General features: G+C 52.5%; 1 protein-coding gene across 2 annotated transcripts in view; it reads left to right on the plus strand.

Annotated features, from left to right (window-relative positions):
- The first annotated feature begins 17163 nt into the window (after positions 1–17163).
- ANXA11 (annexin A11) overlaps positions 17164–25445 on the plus strand; it is a 68997-nt gene continuing 60715 nt past the window's right edge. The window contains exon 1 of one of the 2 annotated variants that reach the window (XM_073574769.1): positions 17164–17341. The gene's annotated coding sequence lies outside the window, so the exon portion shown is untranslated. The other variant, XM_073574767.1, reaches the window with a different exon arrangement.

The following is a 25445-nucleotide window of genomic DNA, read 5'->3' on the forward strand; positions in this document are numbered from 1 at the left end:
CTCAGGGTCTTCTCCTGCATCTGGCAGATTAGGCATCTGGACAGCACATCAGCATTGGCATTCTTGTGCCCTGCTCGGTACTTGATGGTAAACTCATAGTTAGACAGCCGAGCCATCCATCGCTGCTCCAGTCACCTAGTTTTGCAGTCTCCAAGTGAGCCAACGGGTTGATATCTGTGAAGATGGTAAACTTGGCTGAAGCTAGGTAATGCTTGAATCTTTCAGTCACAGACTATGGCCAGGAACTCCAGCTTGAAGGAACTGTAGTTGTCTGGGTTCCTTTCAGTGGGACGAAGCTTCCTGCTGGCGTAGGAGATCACTCTTTCTTTGCCATTCTGTACCTGTGACAGTACTGCTCCAAGTCCCACATTGCTGGCATCAGTATACAAGACAAATGGTTTGTCGTAATCTGGGTAGGCCAGAACTTCATCCCATGTGAGAGCCATCTTCAGTCGAGTGAAGGATCTCTCCAACTCCTCAGTCCATTCAAAGGTGGAACTTTTCTGTTTGGCCTTCTTGGACTGCCCCACCAGAAGATTTTGCATAGGGGTGGCTATCTCCGTGAAGCCTTTGATGAACCTTCGGTAGTAGCCTACCAACCCAAGGAATTGACGTACTTCATGGAGGTTGCTGGGCTTCGGCCAGTCCTGGATGACTGTGACTTTGTCCGGATCTGGTGCCACACCTTCTGCACTCACTACATGACCGAGGTACTGTACCTTGGGCTTAAGGAGGTGGCATTTGGAAGGCTTCACCTTCAGGCCAAAGTTGGACAGGGCTTCGAACACCTCAGCCAGGTGCTCCAGATGGTCTTCATAAGTCTTGGAGAAAACAATGACATCATCAAGGTACAACAGGACTGTCTCAAAGTTCTTGTGTCCCAGGCAGCACTCCATCAGCCGTTGAAATGTTCCTGGGGCGGTGCAGAGCCCAAATGGCATATAGTTGAACTCACAGAGACCCATAGGGGTGGTAAATGCGGTTTTCTCCTTGTCTGCCTCTGCCACGGGAACCTGCCAATACCCACTAGTGAGATCCAAGGTGGAAAAGTAGTTAGCAGTTTCAAGTGCGGCTAATGACTCCTCAATTCTAGGTATTGGGTAGGCATCTTTATGTGTAAGGCCTCTTTCACACTTCAGTTTTTAGCATCAGCTAAAATCCGCCAAAATGGCGGAAAGCGGATCTGTTGCTGTACTGATGACAACAGATGCTACCGGACCAGTTTTTTAACGGATCCGATGGAAGAATTTTAAAGGAACCGTAGCCCGGGGTGGGGGGGGGGTGAGAGAGAGAGAACTTTTGCGGCCGCCAGAAATGATTTCAGGGTTAAATTTACGGCTGACTTCTTTCCCCCGGGCATGCGCACTATAAAATGCGGATCCTGCAGCAGAAAAAACGTTGCATGCTCTGTCCGGGCATGTCTGCGGACAGCAAAAATTTGGCGGATCCGCAAAATAACGGAGGGGGGGGGGGAGAGAGAGAGAATTTTTGCGGCCGCCAGAAATTATTTCAGAATTAAATTTACGGCTGACTTCTTTCCCCCGGGCATGTGCACTATAAAATGCGGATCCTGCAGCAGAAAAAACTTTGCATGCTCCGTCCGGGCATGTCGGCGGACAGCAAAAATTTGGCGGATCCGCAAAATAACGTATCCAACGGATGGCTATCCGTCAAGATCCGCCGGTAATGCAACTCAATGGGGAAAAAAACGGATCCGTCAAGCAAAATGGCGGATCCGTTTTTTTTTGCAAAACGGCGGATTTTGATGGATACTGACAAACGGAAGTGTGAAACAGGCCTAATGCTGTTAATTTTTCTGTAATAAATACACATTCTCATGCTACCATCCTTTTTCTTTACAAAAACTATTGGAGCTGCCCAGGGGCTACAACTGTCTCTGATAACCCCAGCTTCCTTCATCTCTCTCAACATACCTTTAGCACATTGGTATTGTGTTGGGGGTATAGGCCGGTACCTTTCTTTAATGGGTGGATGATCTCCAGTGGGGATATAGTGTTGAACCCCTTTTGCCTTCCCAAAATCTAGGGGGTGTTTACTGAATACCCGCTCATATTCCTGGGTCACTCTGTAAACCCCATTTTTCTGGTATGAAGGTGTAGAGTCAGTCCCCACCTGCAGTTGCTGGCACCACTCCTCCAGCTGCTTGACAGAGCCATTGTCCTCCACCTGGTCGGATGAGACCAAGGGCTCTACTGCCTGCATTGCATTGTTACTGACAGTGAGCAGCTTAGCAACTGTGGCATACCGAGGTATTGTGGCCTCCTCCTCCCCACAATTCAAGAGGCGTACAGGTACTCTCCCTTTACGGACATCAACTACCCCTCTGGCTGTCAGGACAGTGGGCCTGCTATCAGAGTATACTGGCTCTACCAATGCCTGGTAATCCTTTCCTCTGAGACCTATAGCTGCCTGACACCAAATCAACATTTCATATCTGGGGGGTATTGCAATGGGGAAATCATCACTCTGACGCTGCCGATTTCTCTGCCAGAGAGTTCTACCTGTTGTCTTTGCATCAGGGCCTTGAGCTCCTTCTGCAGGACTCGTTGTTCACTGGAACCAGCAGTCTTAGCCACCTGTTGCAACAAGACAATAACCTCGGAAAGACAGTTTTCAATTACATTGGTACCAAGAGTCATCATTGGATTACATTCTCGTCGATCAATATCCACAACTATCAGACCTTGAGATTTTAGCTCTACCTGACCCACTTTAACAGTAATTTCTTTACATCCTACTTGTGGTAAAGACTGACCCTTGCTGGCCACTACTGTCAGTTCATCACTTAGGCCACGAGCAAGTTCAGAATCAGCCCAATACTGCTTGTAAAGGATATAGGGCATAGTTGTCACCTGGGAGCCAGTGTCCAGCAAAGCGTTCATGGGAATACCGTCAATCACCACTGGAAGGATTGGTCTCCCTCCAACATACTTGGCTCGCCAGTTCTTTGGGCCTTGTGGTCCTACTCTTGGGGGTTGGCCCTCTGCCCCAGGGGTTGCTCATTTAAATAACAAAATCTTGCAAGGTGGCCTGCCTTGTGGCAGTGACAACAGATGGGACGTCCGTCCTGGTCATAGCGATCGTTGTTCCTTCCTCGGAGTGGCGGGATCCTCTTCTTCCGTAGCCACAGGACATCCTCTGGACTGGAGGCGAGCTGGATCTTCTCCTTGGAGGATTCCTGCAGGGACTGCACAGTTTTAGGAAGTGCAGCCATACCTTTGGTCAACTTCTGGACCTGAAGGCGCAGGTCTGCCGAAGGATCTTTGTCCAGAGTTTGTGCATCAGCCTCCACAGGGATGGAAGGGAAGGATGTTGCTTCCTGGTGGTAGGTGATCGCTGGGCGCCTAGGGGGCGCTGGACGGCTGACAGTTGGTTCTTGCAATACTTGGATAGCCCTGTCCTTGAAATCAGCAAAGTCCAGTTCAGGGTTCTGTAGGGCTATAATGCGCAGCTGTGCTCGGTGGGTGCTGGATAGGAGTCCCTCAATGAATTGCTCCTTTAACAGTCCATCTCCATCTTTCACACTGTCCGGGTCAATCTGGTTGACGGCTCGCAGCGCCTCCTGCAAGTTAAGAGCATAGTCCCGTATACCAGTGGTCCCCAACCTTTTTTGCACCATGGACCGGCTTCAAGCAAGACCATTCTTCCATGGCCCGGCAGGGAGGGGATGGAGGTGTGACAGGGGCGGGGCTTTGGTCATAAGAGGGTGGGGCTATGGACTTGGTTGTAGTTTAGCAGTGCATACTTATCATTTAATTATAACATTTATAATGTGACTCAACTCACCATAGGTTTTGAATGAGTGGGAGCACCTGGCTTGTTTCTCTGTTTCAGTGGGAGCACTGGGCTACTTCTACTGATGACCGTCACTGCTAATGATGATTGGAACCTACAAGGAAATGGAGCATTGAGCACTTAAGAAAAATTGTACTGGAGTACTGTACATGCTGATTATTTTCTAATCATCAGAAAATGTATGTGTGTTTCTCCCTGTCCTGTCCAGCTCCCCCTGTTGTATGCATGGCTCCACTGTCCCATCCTTGTATACATGGCTCTGCTCCCACTCTCCCATCCTGTATACATGGCTCCTCTCCCACTCTCCCTCCCTTGTATATATGGCTCCGCTCCCATTCTCCCTCCCCTGTAAATATGGCTCCGCTCCCACCCTCACTCCTGTTAGGTGTCGGATTCCTGGCATTGCACAGCGGGAATCCAGAGCCAGACATCCTGCGGTCTCCCATTCTCCTCCGACCGCTTAGACTCCTGCTCAGCAATCACGGCAAGCCAGGCTCGCTACTCAGACTCGCTCTGACAGCCTGGATGTTGCTGACAGCCTGGATGTTGCTGCCACCTCTGGTGCAGCAATAGCAGCGCAACCTGCTCTGCAGGGAACTGCTCCTGAGGCTAAGTCCTCATGCCGTGCTACTGGGCATGCCCGCAACTTGACCTCTCACTGGAGAGCAGGGGTCACATGCTCAGGTCCTATGTCGGATCTGATTGGTCCTTCCCAAGCTAATGGAAGGTCCCGGAAGCGAATCGCTATAAAAAGCCCGCATGGCGGCTCGGCGATGCGCTAGTGTAGCATATTATTATGTGTGTGTATGGTGATGGATGTATGGACTGGTGTCTGACTCATTTGAAACCCCTACCCTCTGATATTACGAGTGGTGACCGAGTGTGAATAGTCAGCTCCAGGGTTGTGGCAAGCTACACGCCACTTGCTCCACACCTACACTAGCGTCTGCCAGCGCCCGGTCCTCGGCGCCGACGCTTGCGGCTTTTCTCTGCCGCTGCGCTGTAGCAACAGCAACTATTGGTGTTCGCGGCTGCGACGCCACACGCAGGTCTCTGTGACGCTAACAGGGCCTGTGCCTTTGCTTTAGCGTTTGGGTGACGTTAACCCGAGCGCAGTCCTGCACCTATTAGGTGCATCTGCCATTGTTCAGCAGCGGTCTTGTCATCTACCGCACGGTGGACCCCAGGCGGCGAACGCACCTACTATTATTTATATTTGGTGCGTTCTGTCGACCCTAACATTACACTAGCGCCAGGGTCTGGCTGGCAATGGCAGACGTGCAGCAGCTGCAGCGCTACATTCGGCAGCTGGAGAGCAGGTTGGCGGCTATTGAGAGCACCAACTCAGCTGCGAATGCTGCGCTAGCTGCTGCTCAGACAGTCGCTGAGGCTGTCTCACGTGCGCCCACACTTTTGCCCTCGCCGACAATGTCTCGCCTCCCGCTCCCCGATAAGTTTTCGGGTGATAGTACCTCCTGTAGGGGATTCGTTAGTCAGTGCTCCATTCAGCTGGAGTTGCTGGCTGCACGGTTTCCTACAGAGCGGGCTAAGGTGGGATTTATTGTCTCCCTGTTGTCTGGCCGGGCATTACAGTGGGCCACGCCATTGTGGGAACGTGATGATCCCGTGGTACAGGGAGCTGCTCAGTTCCTCGCGGCTCTGAAGCAAGTCTTCTTGGGACCACGGGTCACACACGATACGGCTCTCCAACTGTTATCCTTAACACAAGGGTCACTCTAGGTTAGCCATCATGCTGTCCAGTTTCGGACACTGGCTTCCGAGTTAGAGTGGCCGGACAAAGTGTTGGTCCCGGTATTTTGGAGAGGCCTGGCTGAGCACGTAAAAGATGCTCTAGCTACTAGGGAAATTCCCACAAGTCTGGAGGAGTTGATCGCCGTTTCCACCCGCATTGATCTCCGCTTCACGGAGCGCGGGTTGGAACGAGCGCAATCCAGACGTATGGTTAATTTGGCTCCCACCTTTAACGAGCCGCTGATATATCACGCACAGGAGCTCCCTTCCTCTGAGCCTATGGAGGTGTCTCGCACCGGCACTGTCGCGTCCGATGCGAAGCTCTGTGCGCTGTTATCAGTGCCGACAGTTTGGCCACTCGGCTGGCACATGCCCTCAGCGGCCGAAAAGACGACCACGTTCAGTGGCCGTAGGTGGTGGTCAATCCAAGGTGGGACCCTTTTCACCCAAACCGGTGTTCCGGGGTACGTTAGATAGTGGGTCCTCCACCTGGGAGGCAGAGGTCACCCTGGATTCTGGGGCCGAGGGGAACTTTATGTCCTCGACTTTTGCCCAGAGACACGCTATCCCTCTGGTGTTACTCCCCCAACCTCTGACCATTAGGGTGGTAAATGGGGCGCCGTTACCATCTCAGGTGACCCATCAGACAGTCCCACTCAGACTCTCTATTTCACCCTCACATCAGGAGACTCTGTCCCTGCTTATTATGCCCAATGGCATCGATCAGGTGCTCCTCGGAGTTCCCTGGCTTCGTTGCCACTCCCCTCATATTGACTGGGCTTCGGGGAGGATACTGGGCTGGGGCAAGGACTGTGAGGGAAGGTGCCTGAGGGGCAGTGTTCAGGTGGCTTCCACTGAAGTGCCTGCGGATCTCTCCGCGCTCCCCAAACCCTACCACCAGTACGCGGACGTCTTCTCTAAGAAGTCTGCGGAGACGCTCCCGCCGCACCGTTCCTATGATTGCCCGATTGATCTCCTGCCAGGCACAGAGCCTCCCCGAGGCTGTGTTTACCCCTTATCACTCCCTGAGACGGAGGCTATGTCCCAATATATCCGGGAGAACCTGGCTAGGGGTTTCAACAGAAAATCGGTGTCGCCGGCTGGTGCAGGGTTCTTCTTCGTACAGAAGAAGAACGGAGAGTTACGCCCCTGCATTGACTACCGGGGTGTCAATGCTATCACGGTTAAAAACAAATACCCTCTACCGTTGATCTCGGAGTTATTTGACAGGTTGCGGGGGGCCCGGATCTTTACTAAATTAGATCTGCGGGGTGCATACAACCTGATCCGCATTCGCGAAGGAGACGAATGGAAGACAGCTTTTAATACCAGGGATTGCCATTACGAATACCTGGTTATGCCCTTTGGCCTTTGTAATGCGCCAGCTGTCTTCCAAGATTTTGTCAATGACGTCTTCCGCGACATGCTCTCTACCTCGGTGGTGGTCTATCTGGATGACATACTCATCTTTTCGCCAGATTTGACCACCCACCGGAGAGACGTCTGCAGGGTCTTCGACCGTCTGCGGGCGAACTCGCTATTTGCCAAGCTGGAGAAGTGCCAGTTTGAGGAGTCCTTGCCGTTCCTGGGCTATATCATCTCGGCCCAGGGGCTGGCCATGGATCCTGCCAAACTACAAGTGGTAATGGACTGGCAGGAACCCCATTCCCTCAAAGCGGTGCAGCGCTTTTTGGGGTTCGTGAATTACTACCGCCAGTTCATACCACACTTTTCCACACTGGTGGCTCCTTTGGTTGCTCTCACCAAGAAGGGAGCTAACCCCAATGCTTGGTCAGAACATGTCTCCAAGGCCTTCTCGGCTATAAAATCACATTTTGCTGGCGCTCCCATATTACATCGTCCTGATGTGGATAAGCCGTTTATCCTTGAGGTAGACGCTTCTTCCGTCGGTGCAGGAGCAGTCCTTTATCACAAGGATGCTCAAGGTCGGAAGCATCCCTGCTTCTTCTATTCCAAAACCTTCTCACCGGCGGAGAAAAATTACTCCATCGGCGACAGGGAGCTGCTAGCCATGAAGATGGCTTTCTCTGAGTGGAGACATCTCCTGGAGGGAGCCCGGTTTCCCTTTCAGGTATATACGGACCATAAAAACCTGGTCTATCTACAGACGGCCCAACGCCTGAATTCCCGTCAGGCCAGGTGGTCGCTCTTCTTTTCCCGATTCCGCTTCACCCTCCACTACCTCTCTGGAGAGAAGAACGTCCGTGCGGATGCTCTCTCACGTTCAGTGGTCTCAGCGGAAGAAATGGAACCGAAGCTGAGCCTCGGTTAATTCTCCCGCCGGAGAGTTTTACGACCGTGGCTCCAGTTGCTCTCGAGTCTGTACCACCGGGCAAGACCTTGGTGCCTCCTCGGCTACGGCCGGAGGTCCTCGCCTGGGCACATGCCTCCAGGGTGGGTGGCCATTTTGGTAATAAACGGACCGCCGAACTCCTGGCAAGGTCATATTGGTGGCCACATATGGCTCGAGATGTCAAGGAATACGTGCAAGCATGTCTTTCGTGTGCTCGGAACAGACCCTCTAGACAGAGGCCGGCGGGGCTGTTGTTTCCCCTGCCAGTGGCGGATAGACCGTGGGAGATGGTTGGCATGGATTTCATAGTTGGCCTGCCCAAGTCTGGTGGCAGTACGGTCATCTGGGTGGTCACCGACCATTTTTCCAAAATGGTGCACCTGGTGCCACTCGCACGCCTGCCTTCCGCTCGAGGTCTGGCCACTTTGTTTATTAAGCACGTATTCCGTTTGCATGGCATGCCGGACAAAATCGTGAGTGACCGAGGTCCCCAGTTTGCGTCTCGGTTTTGGAGGGAGCTCTGCAGCCTACTCAGCATCGAGCTAAATCTGTCCTCCGCCTACCATCCCGAGACGAATGGCTTGGTCGAGAGAGCCAATCAAACCTTGGTCACCTATCTACGGCATTTTGTCTCTGCCAGGCAGGATGACTGGGCATCCTTGCTACCTTGGGCTGAATTTGCCCTAAACAATGCGGTGGCTGATTCCACTGGACAGACGCCCTTCCTCTTAAACTACGGTCAACATCCACGCGTCCCTGTCCCGATGCCAGTGTCCTCCACTGACTCCAGGGTGGCAGACTGGGCAGTGGAGGCCCGGGACATTTGGGATCGCACTCAGGATGCTATCCGGGCATCTAAAGAAAGGATGAGGGCGTCCGCCGACACGCATCGGCGGCCCGCGCCAAGCTTCTCCCCTGGCGACATGGTATGGCTCTCTACCCGAAATATTAAACTGCGGGTCGAGTCTCCCAAGTTTGCACCGCGATACATTGGACCATTCAAGGTCCTTGAGCGACTTAGCTCGGTGGTCTACCGCCTGGCTCTTCCTCCACATTTGGCCATTTCGGACGTGTTCCATGTGTCCCTCCTCAAACCAGTTCACATGATCCGGTTTCCTGAGTCACCTGCCGGGTCATCAGACTTATCGTCTGACGAGTTTGAGGTTAACGCCATCGTGGGGCGTAGGTTTGTCCGTGGCAAAAAATTTTATTTGGTGGACTGGAAGGGTCATGGTCCCGAGGCTCGGACCTGGGAGCCGGTGGAAAACATTCATGCACCGCTCCTGATCGCGGCCTTTGAGCGCAGTGAGGCTCGGGGGGGGGGGGGTGCCCTAGGAGGGGGGGTAATGTTAGGAGTCGGATTCCTGGCATTGCACAGCGGGAATCCAGAGCCAGACATCCTGCGGTCTCCCATTCTCCTCCGACCGCTTAGACTCCTGCTCAGCAATCACGGCAAGCCAGGCTTGCTACTCAGACTCGCTCTGACAGCCTGGATGTTGCTGACAGCCTGGATGTTGCTGCCACCTCTGGTGCAGCAATAGCAGCGCAACCTGCTCTGCAGGGAACTGCTCCTGAGGCTAAGTCCTCATGCCGTGCTACTGGGCATGCCCGCAACTTGACCTCTCACTGGAGAGCAGGGGTCACATGCTCAGGTCCTATGTCGGATCTGATTGGTCCTTCCCAAGCTAATGGAAGGTCCCGGAAGCGCATCGCTATAAAAAGCCCGCATGGCGGCTCGGCGATGCGCTAGTGTAGCATATTATTCTGTGTGTGTATGGTGATGGATGTATGGACTGGTGTCTGACTCATTTGAAACCCCTACCCTCTGATATTACGAGTGGTGACCGAGTGTGAATAGTCAGTTCCAGGGTTGTGGCAAGCTACACGCCACTTGCTCCACACCTACACTAGCGTCCGCCGGCGCCCGGTCCTCGGCGCCGACGCTTGCGGCTTTTCTCTGCCGCTGCGCTGTAGCAACTATTGGTGTTCGCGGCTGCGACGCCACACGCAGGTCTCTGTGAAGCCAACAGGGCCTATGCCTTTGCTTTAGCGTTTGGGTGACGTTAACCCGAGCGCAGTCCTGCACCTATTAGGTGCATCTGCCATTGTTCAGCAGCGGTCTTGTCATCTACCGCACGGTGGACCCCAGGCGGCAAACGCACCTATTATTTATATTTGGTGCGTTCCGCCGACCCTAACAACTCCGCTGTATATATGGCTCCGCTCCCACTCTCCCTCCCTTGTATATATGGCTCCGCTCCCACCCTCCCTCCTTTGTATATATGGCTCCGCTCCCACTCTCCCTCCCTTGTATATATGGCTCCGCTCCCACTCTCCCTCCCTTGTTTATATGGCTCTGCTCCCACTCTCCCTCCCTTGTATATATGGCTCCGCTCCCATTCTCCCTCCCTTGTATATATGGCTCCGCTCCCACCCTCCCTCCTTTGTATACAGTCATATGTTAAAGTTTGGGCACCCCTATTAATGTTAACCTTTTTTCTTTATAACAATTTTGGTTTTTGCAACAGCTATTTCAGTTTCATATATCTAATAACTGATGGACTCAGTTATATTTCTGGATTCAAATGAGGTTTATTGTACTAACAGAAAATGTGCAATCTGCATTTAAACAAAATTTCACTGGTGCAAAAGTATGGGCACCTCAACATAAAAGTGACATTAATATTTTGTAGATCCTCCTTTTGCAAAAATAACAGCCTCTAGTCGCTTCCTGTAGCTATTAATGAGTTCCTGGATGAAGGTATTTGTGACCATTCCTGTTTACAAAACAATTCCAGTTCAGTTAAGTTTGATGGTCGCCGAGCATGGACAGCCCGCTTCAAATCATCCCACAGATGTTAAATGATATTCAGGTCTGGGGACTGGGATGGCCATTCCAGAACATTGTAATTGTTCCTCTGCATGAATGCCTGAGTAGATTTGGAGCGGTGTTTTGGATCATTGTCTTGCTGACATATCCATCCCCTGCGTAACTTCAACTTCGTCACTGATTCTTGCACATTATTGTCAAGAATCTGCTGATACTGAGTTGAATCCATGCGACCCTCAACTTTAACAAGATTCCCGGTGCCGGCATTGGCCACACAGCCCCAAAGCATGATGGAACCTCCACCAAATTTTACTGTGGGTTAGTAGCAAGTGTTTTTCTTGGAATGCTGTGTTTTTTAGCCTCCATGCATAACGCCTTTTTGTATGACCAAACAACTCAATCTTTGTTTCATCAGTCCACAGGACCTTCTTCCAAAATGTAACTGGCTTGTCCAAATGTGCTTTTGCATACCTCAGGCGACTCTGCTTGTGGCGTGCTTGCAGAAACGGCTTCTTTCGCATCACTCTCCCATACAGCTTCTCCTTGTGGAAAGTGCGCTGCATTGTTGACCGATGCACAGTGAAACCATCTGCAGCAAGATGATGCTGCAGGTCTTTGGAGGTGGTCTGTGGATTGTCCTTGACTGTTCTCACCATTCTTCTTCTCTGCCTTTCTGATATTTTTCTTGGCCTGCCACTTCTGGGCTTAACAAGAACTGTATCTGTGTTCTTCCATTTCCTTACTATGTTCCTCACAGTGGAAACTGACAGGTTAAATCTCTGAGACAACTTTTTGCATCCTTCCCCTGAAAAGCTATGTTGAATAATCTTTGTTTTCAGATCATTTGAGAGTTGTTATGAGGAGCCCATGATGCCACTCTTCATAGGAGAATCAAATAGGAGAACTACTTGCAAGTGGCCACCTTAAATACCTTTTCTCATGATTTGATACACCTGGCTATGAAGTTCAATGAGGTTACAAAACCAATTTAGTGCTTCAGGAAGTCAGTAAAAAGTAGTTAGGAGTGTTGAAATCAAGAAAATGATAACGGTGCCCATACTTTTGCACCGGTCAAATTTTGTTTAAATGCAGAGTGCACATTTTCTGTTAGTACAATAAACCTCATTTGAATCCAGAAATATAACTGAGTCCATCAGTTATTAGATACATGAAACTGAAAAAGCTGTTGCAAAAACCAAAATTGTTATAAAGAAAAAAGGTTAACATTAATAGGGGTGCCCAAACTTTAACATATAACTGTATATGGCTCCGCTTCCACTCTCCCTCCCCTGTATAAATGGCTCCGCTCCCACTCTCCCTCCCTTATATATATATACGGTTCCGCTCCAACTCTCTCTCCCTTATATATATGGCTCCGCTCCCACCCTCCCCTGTATATATGGCTCCGCTCCCTCTCCCTCCCTTGTATATGTGGCTCCGCTCCCACTCTCCCTCCCCTGAATATATGGCTCCGCTCCCATTCTCCCTCCCCTGTATATATGGCTCTGCTCCCACTCTCCTTCCCTTGTATTTATGGCTCCGCTCCCACTCTCCCTCCTTTGTATATATTGCTCCGCTCCCACTCTCCCTCCCTTATATATATAGCTCCGCTCCCACTCTCCCTCCCTTGTATATATGGCTCCACTCGGCTCCCCCCTCATGCTGACCTTCCTTCCCGTCGCTGAACTTCCCTCCCTGTATCTCGTGGTGCTTCAGCTCCTGTGCGGAGCGGTCACATGCTACCGCTCATTAAGGTCTATGAATATGGACGCCACGCCTATGGGAGATGAGTGGTGTCCATATTCATGACCTTAAATGAGCGGTACATTTGACTGCTCAGAGCTGGATGAAGCCGCCGCGCCGACAGGGACCGCTAGGTGAGTATCAGCTGCTGCACCGCCGCCGGCTCCCTTTGCGTCCACGGACCAGCAAGGGCACTGCAACGGCCCGGTGGTTGGGGACCCCTGCCGTATACTGTCCTGCGCTTTCTGCTTACACCCAAAGAACCTCATTTTGATTTCAGCTGCAGTGCGGGTGTCAAAGGTGCTTCTCAGCTTGGCCAGAATCTTTTTAAGTCTCTTTGTCAGTGTCCTGCCAGGCTTTTACTTCCCTCTGTGCTGCACCTGTTAGCTGCCCAATTAGGATATTCACTTTCTGGCTTTCAGATAGAGGATACACCTCAAACAAACTGCACAGTCTCTCTTTAAATTCACTCAGGGTATGTGACTCCCCTGAATACTGCGGTAGCCAGGCGGCTCCAGGTATGTAGGGCATAGACAGCAGCATTATGGGGACCACTGCGGGCACTGATTCTTGCGGTGCCCTGGAGGCAACACTGGCTGCTGGATTCAGCGGTGCTATCAGAGCCGCAGCCAAGTTGAGCCCTGCACCTTGCGGCGCTAAGGGGTTTGCGGGGGCGTCCGCTGCTGCATCGGCGCTTGCCTCAGACATTCTCTTCTCCCCCCTAGTTAACGTTAGCCAGGGCCTGGGGTTGAGCAGGCTTACCGGCTGCCACGTTACAGGCTGGATGATCGGGCCGCAGGCCTCTGCTTCTCACGCACTGTCCTCTCTTCCCGTGCGGTACTTCACTGCTTCGCGCTCTCCGGCAGGCTCCGCCCACGAAGGCCCGCCTCTTTGGTTTCCCGCACGCCAAGCAGCGGGATAATGGCGGCAATGGCGCCAACAGTCCACAGTACACAAAACAGTCTCTGGCACACAGGACCCGGGGATACCAGGCTCCGAAATCCTGTTTGTGACGCCAAAATAGGTCGCCCTCCCAGGGCTGTGGGGTACTCGGCACCGGGCCGGTCTCTCAGAGGGGAATGTCACAGCAGCAGTGACCCGGTCCGTGGCCCTGGGCGCCCATGTAAAAGGGGTTGAGTTGGGAATAAAGTTTATAAGTGATTCGTGACGCCACCTGTGGTGTTCGGCAAGGAAGATGTTATGCCGACGCTGCGGACAGATCCTCTGGGACAGATGGTGTGGTGCAGCAATGATGTTATAGCCCTCCACAGGCAGGGCTGTAGTCCCAGGGCAGAGTAGGTGAATGTTTAGGAAGAGGGTGCAGTGCTTGGAACAGAGATGTAGCAGTGCTGAGGATGTTGCAGGATGGAGGCAAGGACACAACAGGGTGCAGTTTCTTTACCTTTACTTGTCAAACGCAGTCCAGGGTCCTGGTTACAGATGGCACAGGAGCAGGCTAGCCTGGAAGCAACTCAGGGATCTCTCAGATGGGTTGTGTAGTCTCCTTCCTAGCGCTGGCTTGAGGTACATTCAGTACATGTTAGGGTGGTTTCACACTAGCATTACAGGGCGCAGCGACGGCCTGCGCACGGTCGCTGCTAAGCCCCGCCCCTCCTCCGGTAGCTCCGCCTACGGGCACATGACGCTGCATGCATCCTGCGTCCCCTATCTTTATCACTGGGGATGCAGGCCGTGCGCAGTATGCGTTTGGCGGCGCATGCGTCCTTTTGACGGTGCGTCGACCAGCGCCAAACGCAACCTGTTGCAAACCACCCTTACACAGAAGTTCCTCCTTATCTTCTCTTAGAACTACCTCGTATGGCAAACAGCTGTAGCCCTCTATCTCTCTTGGCTCACCCGTCGCCGTTGTGCCTCCGAGTCTTAGGTGGGAATAGAGCATTGACAGATTCCTATTCCTCTGGTTTCTGTTGCAGGACCTTCAGTATCCATACAACCGTGGAGACCAGGCTCCAGATCATGCGCTATCACTGGGAGGGAGCTCTTTATCCTCAGCTCAACCTCCAGCTTCTCTCCTCACACTAACTCCTCATTTCCCCTTCCTGGCCCTCAGAGAGCACTCCTCCCCCAATTCTTGTTCAGAGCTCCCTCTGCTGGCCTGAAGTGGGAACTGTGTTGTATTAAAATGATTAACTGCTGGAGAGACCCTTCATTGCTTCCAAGCCTGACATCACCCTTCCTGGAGGAAGGCAATGCCATTATGGCGACCATACCCCTCGGGGGCGCAACATCTGCATTAGGCCAGTTTCACATTTGCGTTAAAGGCCGCAGCGTCGGCCTGCACACGGCCGCCTAATCCCGCCCCCTGTCGCGCCTCCACCGGTAGCTCCGCCTCGGGTGCATGACGCTGCATGCGTCCCCTATTTTATCACTGAGGATGCAGGCCCGGAGGCGGAGCTACTGGTGGAGGCACGGCAGGAGGCGGGGCTTAGCGGCAGCCGTGCGCAGGCCGACGCTGCGGCCTTTAACGCAAATGTAAAACCGGCCTTAGTCGTACTCACCAATGGGGGAGGCAGCAGGGATTGAAGGAAGTCAGCTGTCTAATCCAGTCAGAAACCCCAGATCTCCAATCGTCATCATCATTATCAGGTGGCAAGCCTCTGTCAATCTGGCCAGCTCCACTACCTCCAGTAACCACCAGAGGGAGCCTAGAAAGAGAACTTGCAACACCTCTGTCAATCTGACCAGCTCCACTACCTTCAGTAACCCACCAGAGGGAGCCTAGAAAGGGAATTCACAACAGAGATGGCTGCACAGAGGAGATGGCTGCACTGGGGAGATGGGTACACTGAGGAGATGGGTACACTGAGGAGATGGCTGCACTGGGGAGATGGCTGCACTGGGGAGAAGGGTGCACTGGGGAGAAGGGTGCACTGGGGAGACGGGTGCAATAGGGAGACGGCTACACTAGGGAGATGGGTGCATTGGGGAGATGGCTGCACTGAGATGTCTGCACTATGGAGATGGGTGCACTGAGGAGATGGCTGCACTGAGATATTTGCACTGGGGAGATGGCTGCACTAGGGAGAAAGGCTACTTTCACATCAGCGATTTTTGCCAAAGTGTCTGCATTAGTCGTACTCACCAATGGGGGAGGCAGCACTAAAAGTGCCTAGGGCAGCATGAACTCTAAATACGGCCCTGTGTTGGTAGTGTGCTTTGGGGTAGTGTGGTGCCACCTGCAGGTCATTTGTCCTTACTGCAGGTTTATGAAAATTAATGTTTAAACTGTATTTTGTGATCAAATCGTGGATGTGTGGTTTGTTTGGCTATTTTCTTGCTGAAGGGGGCAAGTTTACCTTTCAAATGGTGTATCGTGTGTGTGGGTGCAGTATGAACGGAGATAGAGTGATCACCGAAAAAGAGTGTTTAGAAACAACAGAATAGATTGGCACTCGGTCCGCCATTCTTGATTCTGACTCTATTGGAGTAAGATCCATCACAATCATTAAGAGGTGTGCTTTCCTAAGACATTTGGCTCATTTCTCGGCTGCCTGGTCGCCATAGTCAGGAGATGTGCAGCACTTCATCCATGGACTGGAGCACAGTACTGCTAGAAATTTAAGCTATTATTACAACATAAATGAGAGTGGGCACAACATGACCTCAGAGTTGTACGACAATGCTTTGGGTATATAAAGTGTGCCCCCGAGGGGAGTGTGAGCCCCCTGCTAGCACGGCCTGTGGTGGCCCCATGCACAGCGTCACCACATGTCACAATTCAGGGGCTGACGCTAATTTGTCCTGGTATGTACGCGCCTTTTGAGGATATACGGGCACGGTCTGTGGTGGGACTAAGGCCTGTTTCACACTTCCGTATTTTACCATCAGTCAAAATCTGCCGTTTTGCAAAAAAAAAAAGGAACCGCCATTTTGCTTGGCGGATCCGTTTTTTTACCATTGAGTTGCATTACCGGCGGATCTTGACGGATGGCCATCCGCTGGATCCATTTATTTGCAGATCCGCCAAAATTTTGACGTCCGCCGACATGCCCAAACGGAACATGCAACGTTTTTTCGGGCGGCTGGATCCGCATTTGTCACTGCGCATGCCTGAAAGACTTCTCAACTGCAAATTTAACCCTAAACTCTGTTCTGGTGACTGAAAAATTCTCTCTCTCCTTCCCCAGCAGCGGTTCCTTTAAAATTCTTCCTTTGACGGATCCGTTAAAACAACGGTCCGGTGCCAAACGTTGTGGTCAGTACAGGAACGGATACGTTATCCGCCATTTTAGCAGATTTTGACTGACCAAAAAAACTGATGTCTGAATCAGGCCTAAGGCCTCGTTCACACGTCAGTTCTTCAGGTACGAGTGCTGCTATTTTCCCTGTTCCTGTGGCAGGCTATGGTGCCCTTCATGTCAGGGATTTTTGCGGACCGAGTGATCAGTGCAAAACTGCGTGTCCGCTACAGTCCACTCAGATGGCAGCCACGTGCTGTCCGGTTTTTCACTGACTGACAGGAAAAAGTGGAGAAAGTTTTTTTTCTCATCTGTGAAAGAACTGCTGACAATCAGCCCTTTTCTCTTGTATGTCAAAAGAACCTGACGTGTGAATGCGGCCAAGGCAGGTGAATCCGTGCTGGCTGTCACCCTCTGCGGCTCTCGGGATCGTTTCACCCTCGCACCAACCAGGTGTCTCGGCGCCTCCTCAGTGCGGCGCTCCTCCTGCTCCCAGGATTGCCGGACACTGAGTTGCACGGTGTGTGGGCTCTTCTGGCCCGGGGAGACTGCTGACGGGTGCAGTGGCCATGTGCCAGTCCTGGAGGTGAGGGCTGAGAACGAGCTCGCCCCGCAACAACGGCGGAACTGCACAGTGTCTGTGATCCCCGCCTCAGGAGTTCCCTGGCACCGGAGAGCCGCCCTCACGTGAGTGTGTGTCATGTACAGACGTCTGCGCCTGATGGGCGGATCCGTCTCCTCCTCTCACAGACTCAGGTCAGAGACGCTGGGAGGACACGGAAACACGGGCGGAGGAGCGGGACAGGACACAACTAGCAGGTACGTGGGCATGTTTTGCTCTTACCACACACGGGACACTGGCATTACTACTACACGCCCTGCTCTTACCACACACGGGACACTGGCATTACTACTACACTCCCTGCTCTTACCACACACGGGACACTGGCATTACTACTACACTCCCTGCTCTTACCACACACGGGACACTGGCATTACTACTACACTCCCTGCTCTAACCACACACGGGACACTGGCATTACTACTACACGCCCTGCTCTTACCACACACGGGTCACTGGCATTACTGCTACACTCCCTGCTCTTACCACACACGGGTCACTGGCATTACTACTACACTCCCTGCTCTTACCACACATGGGACACTGGCATTACTACTACACTCCCTGCTCTTACCACACACAGGACACTGGCATTACTACTACACGTCCTGCTCTTACCACACACGGGACACTGGCATTACTACTACACTCCCTGCTCTTACCACACACGGGACACTGGCATTACTGCTACACTCCCTGCTCTTACCACACACGGGACACTGGCATTACTGCTACACTCCCTGCTCTTACCACACATGGGACACTGGCATTACTACTACACTCCCTGCTCTTACCACACACGGGACACTGGCATTACTGCTACACTCCCTGCTCTTACCACACACGGGACACTGGCATTACTGCTACACTCCCTGCTCTTACCACACACGGGACACTGGCATTACTACTACACTCCCTGCTCTTACCACACATGGGACACTGGCATTACTACTACACTCCCTGCTCTTACCACACATGGGACACTGGCATTACTACTACACTCCCTGCTCTTACCACACACGGGACACTGGCATTACTGCTACACTCCCTGCTCTTACCACACACGGGACACTGGCATTACTACTACACTCCCTGCTCTTACCACACACGGGACACTGGCATTACTACTACACTCCCTGCTCTTACCACACACAGGACACTGGCATTACTACTACACGCCCTGCTCTTACCACACATGGGACACTGGCATTACTACTACACTCCCTGCTCTTACCACACACGGGATACTGGCATTACTACTACACTCCCTGCTCTTACCACACACAGGACACTGGCATTACTACTACACGTCCTGCTCTTACCACACACGGGACACTGGCATTACTACTACACGCCCTGCTCTTACCACACACGGGACACTGGCATTACTACTACACGTCCTGCTCTTACCACACACGGGACACTGGCATTACTGCTACACTCCCTGCTCTTACCACACACGGGACACTGGCATTACTACTACACTCCCTGCTCTTACCACACGCGGGTCACTGGCATTACTACTACACTCCCTGCTCTTACCACACGCGGGACACTGGCATTACTACTACACGTCCTGCTCTAACCACACGCGGGTCACTGGCATTACTACTACACTCCCTGCTCTTACCACACACGGGACACTGGCATTACTACTACACGTCCTGCTCTAACCACACGCGGGTCACTGGCATTACTACTACACTCCCTGCTCTTACCACACACGGGACACTGGCATTACTACTACACTCCCTGCTCTAACCACACACGGGACACTGGCATTACTACTACACGCCCTGCTCTTACCACACACGGGTCACTGGCATTACTGCTACACTCCCTGCTCTTACCACACACGGGTCACTGGCATTACTACTACACTCCCTGCTCTTACCACACATGGGACACTGGCATTACTACTACACTCCCTGCTCTTACCACACACAGGACACTGGCATTACTACTACACGTCCTGCTCTTACCACACACGGGACACTGGCATTACTACTACACTCCCTGCTCTTACCACACACGGGACACTGGCATTACTACTACACTCCCTGCTCTTACCACACGCGGGACACTGGCATTACTACTACACTCCCTGCTCTAACCACACACGGGACACTGGCATTACTACTACACGCCCTGCTCTTACCACACACGGGTCACTGGCATTACTGCTACACTCCCTGCTCTTACCACACACGGGTCACTGGCATTACTACTACACTCCCTGCTCTTACCACACATGGGACACTGGCATTACTACTACACTCCCTGCTCTTACCACACACAGGACACTGGCATTACTACTACACGTCCTGCTCTTACCACACACGGGACACTGGCATTACTACTACACTCCCTGCTCTTACCACACACGGGACACTGGCATTACTGCTACACTCCCTGCTCTTACCACACACGGGACACTGGCATTACTGCTACACTCCCTGCTCTTACCACACATGGGACACTGGCATTACTACTACACTCCCTGCTCTTACCACACACGGGACACTGGCATTACTGCTACACTCCCTGCTCTTACCACACACGGGACACTGGCATTACTGCTACACTCCCTGCTCTTACCACACACGGGACACTGGCATTACTACTACACTCCCTGCTCTTACCACACATGGGACACTGGCATTACTACTACACTCCCTGCTCTTACCACACATGGGACACTGGCATTACTACTACACTCCCTGCTCTTACCACACACGGGACACTGGCATTACTGCTACACTCCCTGCTCTTACCACACACGGGACACTGGCATTACTACTACACTCCCTGCTCTTACCACACACGGGACACTGGCATTACTACTACACTCCCTGCTCTTACCACACACGGGACACTGGCATTACTACTACACGCCCTGCTCTTACCACACATGGGACACTGGCATTACTACTACACTCCCTGCTCTTACCACACACGGGATACTGGCATTACTACTACACTCCCTGCTCTTACCACACACAGGACACTGGCATTACTACTACACGTCCTGCTCTTACCACACACGGGACACTGGCATTACTACTACACGCCCTGCTCTTACCACACACGGGACACTGGCATTACTACTACACGTCCTGCTCTTACCACACACGGGACACTGGCATTACTGCTACACTCCCTGCTCTTACCACACACGGGACACTGGCATTACTACTACACTCCCTGCTCTTACCACACGCGGGTCACTGGCATTACTACTACACTCCCTGCTCTTACCACACGCGGGACACTGGCATTACTACTACACGTCCTGCTCTAACCACACGCGGGTCACTGGCATTACTACTACACTCCCTGCTCTTACCACACACGGGACACTGGCATTACTACTACACGTCCTGCTCTAACCACACACGGGTCACTGGCATTACTACTACACTCCCTGCTCTTACCACACATGGGACACTGGCATTACTGCTACACTCCCTGCTCTTACCACACGCGGGACACTGGCATTACTACTACACTCCCTGCTCTTACCACACGCGGGACACTGGCATTACTACTACACGTCCTGCTCTAACCACACACGGGTCACTGGCATTACTACTACACTCCCTGCTCTTACCACACACGGGACACTGGCATTACTACTACACTCCCTGCTCTTACCCCACGCGGGACACTGACATTACTACTACACTCCCTGCTCTTACCACACATGGGACACTGGCATTACTACTACACGTCCTGCTCTAACCACACACGGGTCACTGGCATTACTACTACACTCCCAGCTCTTACCACACGCGGGACACTGGCATTACTACTACACGTCCTGCTCTAACCACACACGGGTCACTGGCATTACTACTACACTCCCAGCTCTTACCACACGCGGGACACTGGCATTACTACTACACGTCCTGCTCTAACCACACACGGGTCACTGGCATTACTACTACACTCCCTGCTCTTACCACACACGGGACACTGGCATTACTGCTACACTCCCTGCTCTTACCACACGCGGGACACTGGCATTACTACTACACTCCCTGCTCTTACCACACGCGGGACACTGGCATTACTACTACACGTCCTGCTCTAACCACACACGGGTCACTGGCATTACTACTACACTCCCTGCTCTTACCACACACGGGACACTGGCATTACTACTACACTCCCTGCTCTAACCACACACGGGTCACTGGCATTACTACTACACTCCCTGCTCTTACCACACACGGGACACTGGCATTACTACTACACTCCCTGCTCTTACCCCACGCGGGACACTGACATTACTACTACACTCCCTGCTCTTACCACACATGGGACACTGGCATTACTACTACACGTCCTGCTCTAACCACACACGGGTCACTGGCATTACTACTACACTCCCAGCTCTTACCACACGCGGGACACTGGCATTACTACTACACGTCCTGCTCTAACCACACACGGGTCACTGGCATTACTACTACACTCCCAGCTCTTACCACACGCGGGACACTGGCATTACTACTACACGTCCTGCTCTAACCACACACGGGTCACTGGCATTACTACTACACTCCCTGCTCTTACCACACACGGGACACTGGCATTACTACTACACTCCCTGCTCTTACCACACGCGGGACACTGGCATTACTACTACATTCCCTGCTCTTACCACACACTGGACACTGGCATTACTACTACACTCCCTGCTCTTAACACACACGGGACACTGGCATTACTACTACACGCCCTGCTCTTACCACACACGGGACACTGGCATTACTGCTACACTCCCTGCTCTTACCACACACGGGTCACTGGCATTACTGCTACACTCCCTGCTCTTACCACACACGGGTCACTGGCATTACTGCTACACTCCCTGCTCTAACCACACACGGGTCACTGGCATTACTACTACACTCCCTGCTCTTACCACACGCGGGACACTGGCATTACTACTACACTCCCTGCTCTTACCACACACGGGACACTGGCATTACTACTACACGTCCTGCTCTAACCACACACGGGTCACTGGCATTACTACTACACTCCCAGCTCTTACCACACGCGGGACACTGGCATTACTACTACACGTCCTGCTCTAACCACACACGGGTCACTGGCATTACTACTACACTCCCTGCTCTTACCACACACGGGACACTGGCATTACTACTACATTCCCTGCTCTTACCACACGCGGGACACTGGCATTACTACTACACTCCCTGCTCTTACCACACACGGGACACTGGCATTACTACTACACTCCCTGCTCTTAGCACACACGGGACACTGGCATTACTACTACACGTCCTGCTCTTACCACACGCGGGACACTGGCATTACTACTACATTCCCTGCTCTTACCACACATGGGACACTGGCATTACTGCTACACTCCCTGCTCTTACCACACGCGGGACACTGGCATTACTACTACATTCCCTGCTCTTACCACACACGGGACACTGGCATTACTACTACACGTCCTGCTCTTACCACACGCGGGACACTGGCATTACTACTACACTCCCTGCTCTTACCACACATGGGACACTGGCATTACTGCTACACTCCCTGCTCTTACCACACGCGGGACACTGGCATTACTACTACACTCCCTGCTCTTACCACACGCGGGACACTGGCATTACTACTACACGTCCTGCTCTAACCACACACGGGTCACTGGCATTACTACTACACTCCCTGCTCTTACCACACGCGGGACACTGGCATTACTACTACACTCCCTGCTCTTACCACACACGGGACACTGGCATTACTACTACATTCCCTGCTGTTACCACACGCGGGACACTGACATTACTACTACACTCCCTGCTCTTACCACACATGGGACACTGGCATTACTACTACACGTCCTGCTCTAACCACACACTGGTCACTGGCATTACTACTACACTCCCAGCTCTTACCACACGCGGGACACTGGCATTACTACTACACGTCCTGCTCTAACCACACACGGGTCACTGGCATTACTACTACACTCCCTGCTCTTACCACACACGGGACACTGGCATTACTACTACACTCCCTGCTCTTACCACACGCGGGACACTGGCATTACTACTACATTCCCTGCTCTTACCACACACGGGACACTGGCATTACTACTACACTCCCTGCTCTTACCACACACGGGACACTGGCATTACTACTACACGCCCTGCTCTTACCACACACGGGACACTGGCATTACTGCTACACTCCCTGCTCTTACCACACACGGGTCACTGGCATTACTGCTACACTCCCTGCTCTAACCACACACGGGTCACTGGCATTACTACTACACTCCCTGCTCTTACCACACGCGGGACACTGGCATTACTACTACACTCCCTGCTCTTACCACACATGGGACACTAGCATTACTGCTACACTCCCTGCTCTTACCACACGCGGGACACTGGCATTACTACTACACGTCCTGCTCTAACCACACACGGGTCACTGGCATTACTACTACACTCCCTGCTCTTACCACACACGGGACACTGGCATTACTACTACATTCCCTGCTCTTACCCCACGCGGGACACTGACATTACTACTACGCTCCCTGCTCTTACCACACATGGGACACTGGCATTACTACTACACGTCCTGCTCTAACCACACACGGGTCACTGGCATTACTACTACACTCCCAGCTCTTACCACACGCGGGACACTGGCATTACTACTACACGTCCTGCTCTAACCACACACGGGTCACTGGCATTACTACTACACTCCCTGCTCTTACCACACACGGGACACTGGCATTACTACTACACTCCCTGCTCTTACCACACACGGGACACTGGCATTACTGCTACACTCCCTGCTCTTACCACACACGGGTCACTGGCATTACTGCTACACTCCCTGCTCTTACCACACACGGGTCACTGGCATTACTGCTACACTCCCTGCTCTAACCACACACGGGTCACTGGCATTACTACTACACTCCCTGCTCTTACCACACGCGGGACACTGGCATTACTACTACACTCCCTGCTCTTACCACACACGGGACACTGGCATTACTACTACACGTCCTGCTCTAACCACACACGGGTCACTGGCATTACTACTACACTCCCAGCTCTTACCACACATGGGACACTGGCATTACTGCTACACTCCCTGCTCTTACCACACGCGGGACACTGGCATTACTACTACACTCCCTGCTCTTACCACACGCGGGACACTGGCATTACTACTACACGTCCTGCTCTAACCACACACGGGTCACTGGCATTACTACTACACTCCCTGCTCTTACCACACGCGGGACACTGGCATTACTACTACACTCCCTGCTCTTACCACACACGGGACACTGGCATTACTACTACATTCCCTGCTGTTACCACACGCGGGACACTGACATTACTACTACACTCCCTGCTCTTACCACACATGGGACACTGGCATTACTACTACACGTCCTGCTCTAACCACACACGGGTCACTGGCATTACTACTACACTCCCAGCTCTTACCACACGCGGGACACTGGCATTACTACTACACGTCCTGCTCTAACCACACACGGGTCACTGGCATTACTACTACACTGCCTGCTCTTACCACACACGGGACACTGGCATTACTACTACACTCCCTGCTCTTACCACACGCGGGACACTGGCATTACTACTACATTCCCTGCTCTTACCACACACGGGACACTGGCATTACTACTACACTCCCTGCTCTTACCACACACGGGACACTGGCATTACTACTACACGCCCTGCTCTTACCACACACGGGACACTGGCATTACTGCTACACTCCCTGCTCTTACCACACACGGGTCACTGGCATTACTGCTACACTCCCTGCTCTAACCACACACGGGTCACTGGCATTACTACTACACTCCCTGCTCTTACCACACGCGGGACACTGGCATTACTACTACACTCCCTGCTCTTACCACACACGGGACACTGGCATTACTACTACATTCCCTGCTCTTACCACACGCGGGACACTGACATTACTACTACACTCCCTGCTCTTACCACACACGGGACACTGGCATTACTACTACACGTCCTGCTCTAACCACACACGGGTCACTGGCATTACTACTACACTCCCAGCTCTTACCACACGCGGGACACTGGCATTACTACT

Source organism: Dendrobates tinctorius, unplaced genomic scaffold (assembly GCF_039654945.1).
Source record: "Dendrobates tinctorius isolate UK_male_01 unplaced genomic scaffold, ASM3965494v1 ptg000040l, whole genome shotgun sequence".
Taxonomy (NCBI): Eukaryota; Metazoa; Chordata; class Amphibia; order Anura; family Dendrobatidae; genus Dendrobates; species Dendrobates tinctorius.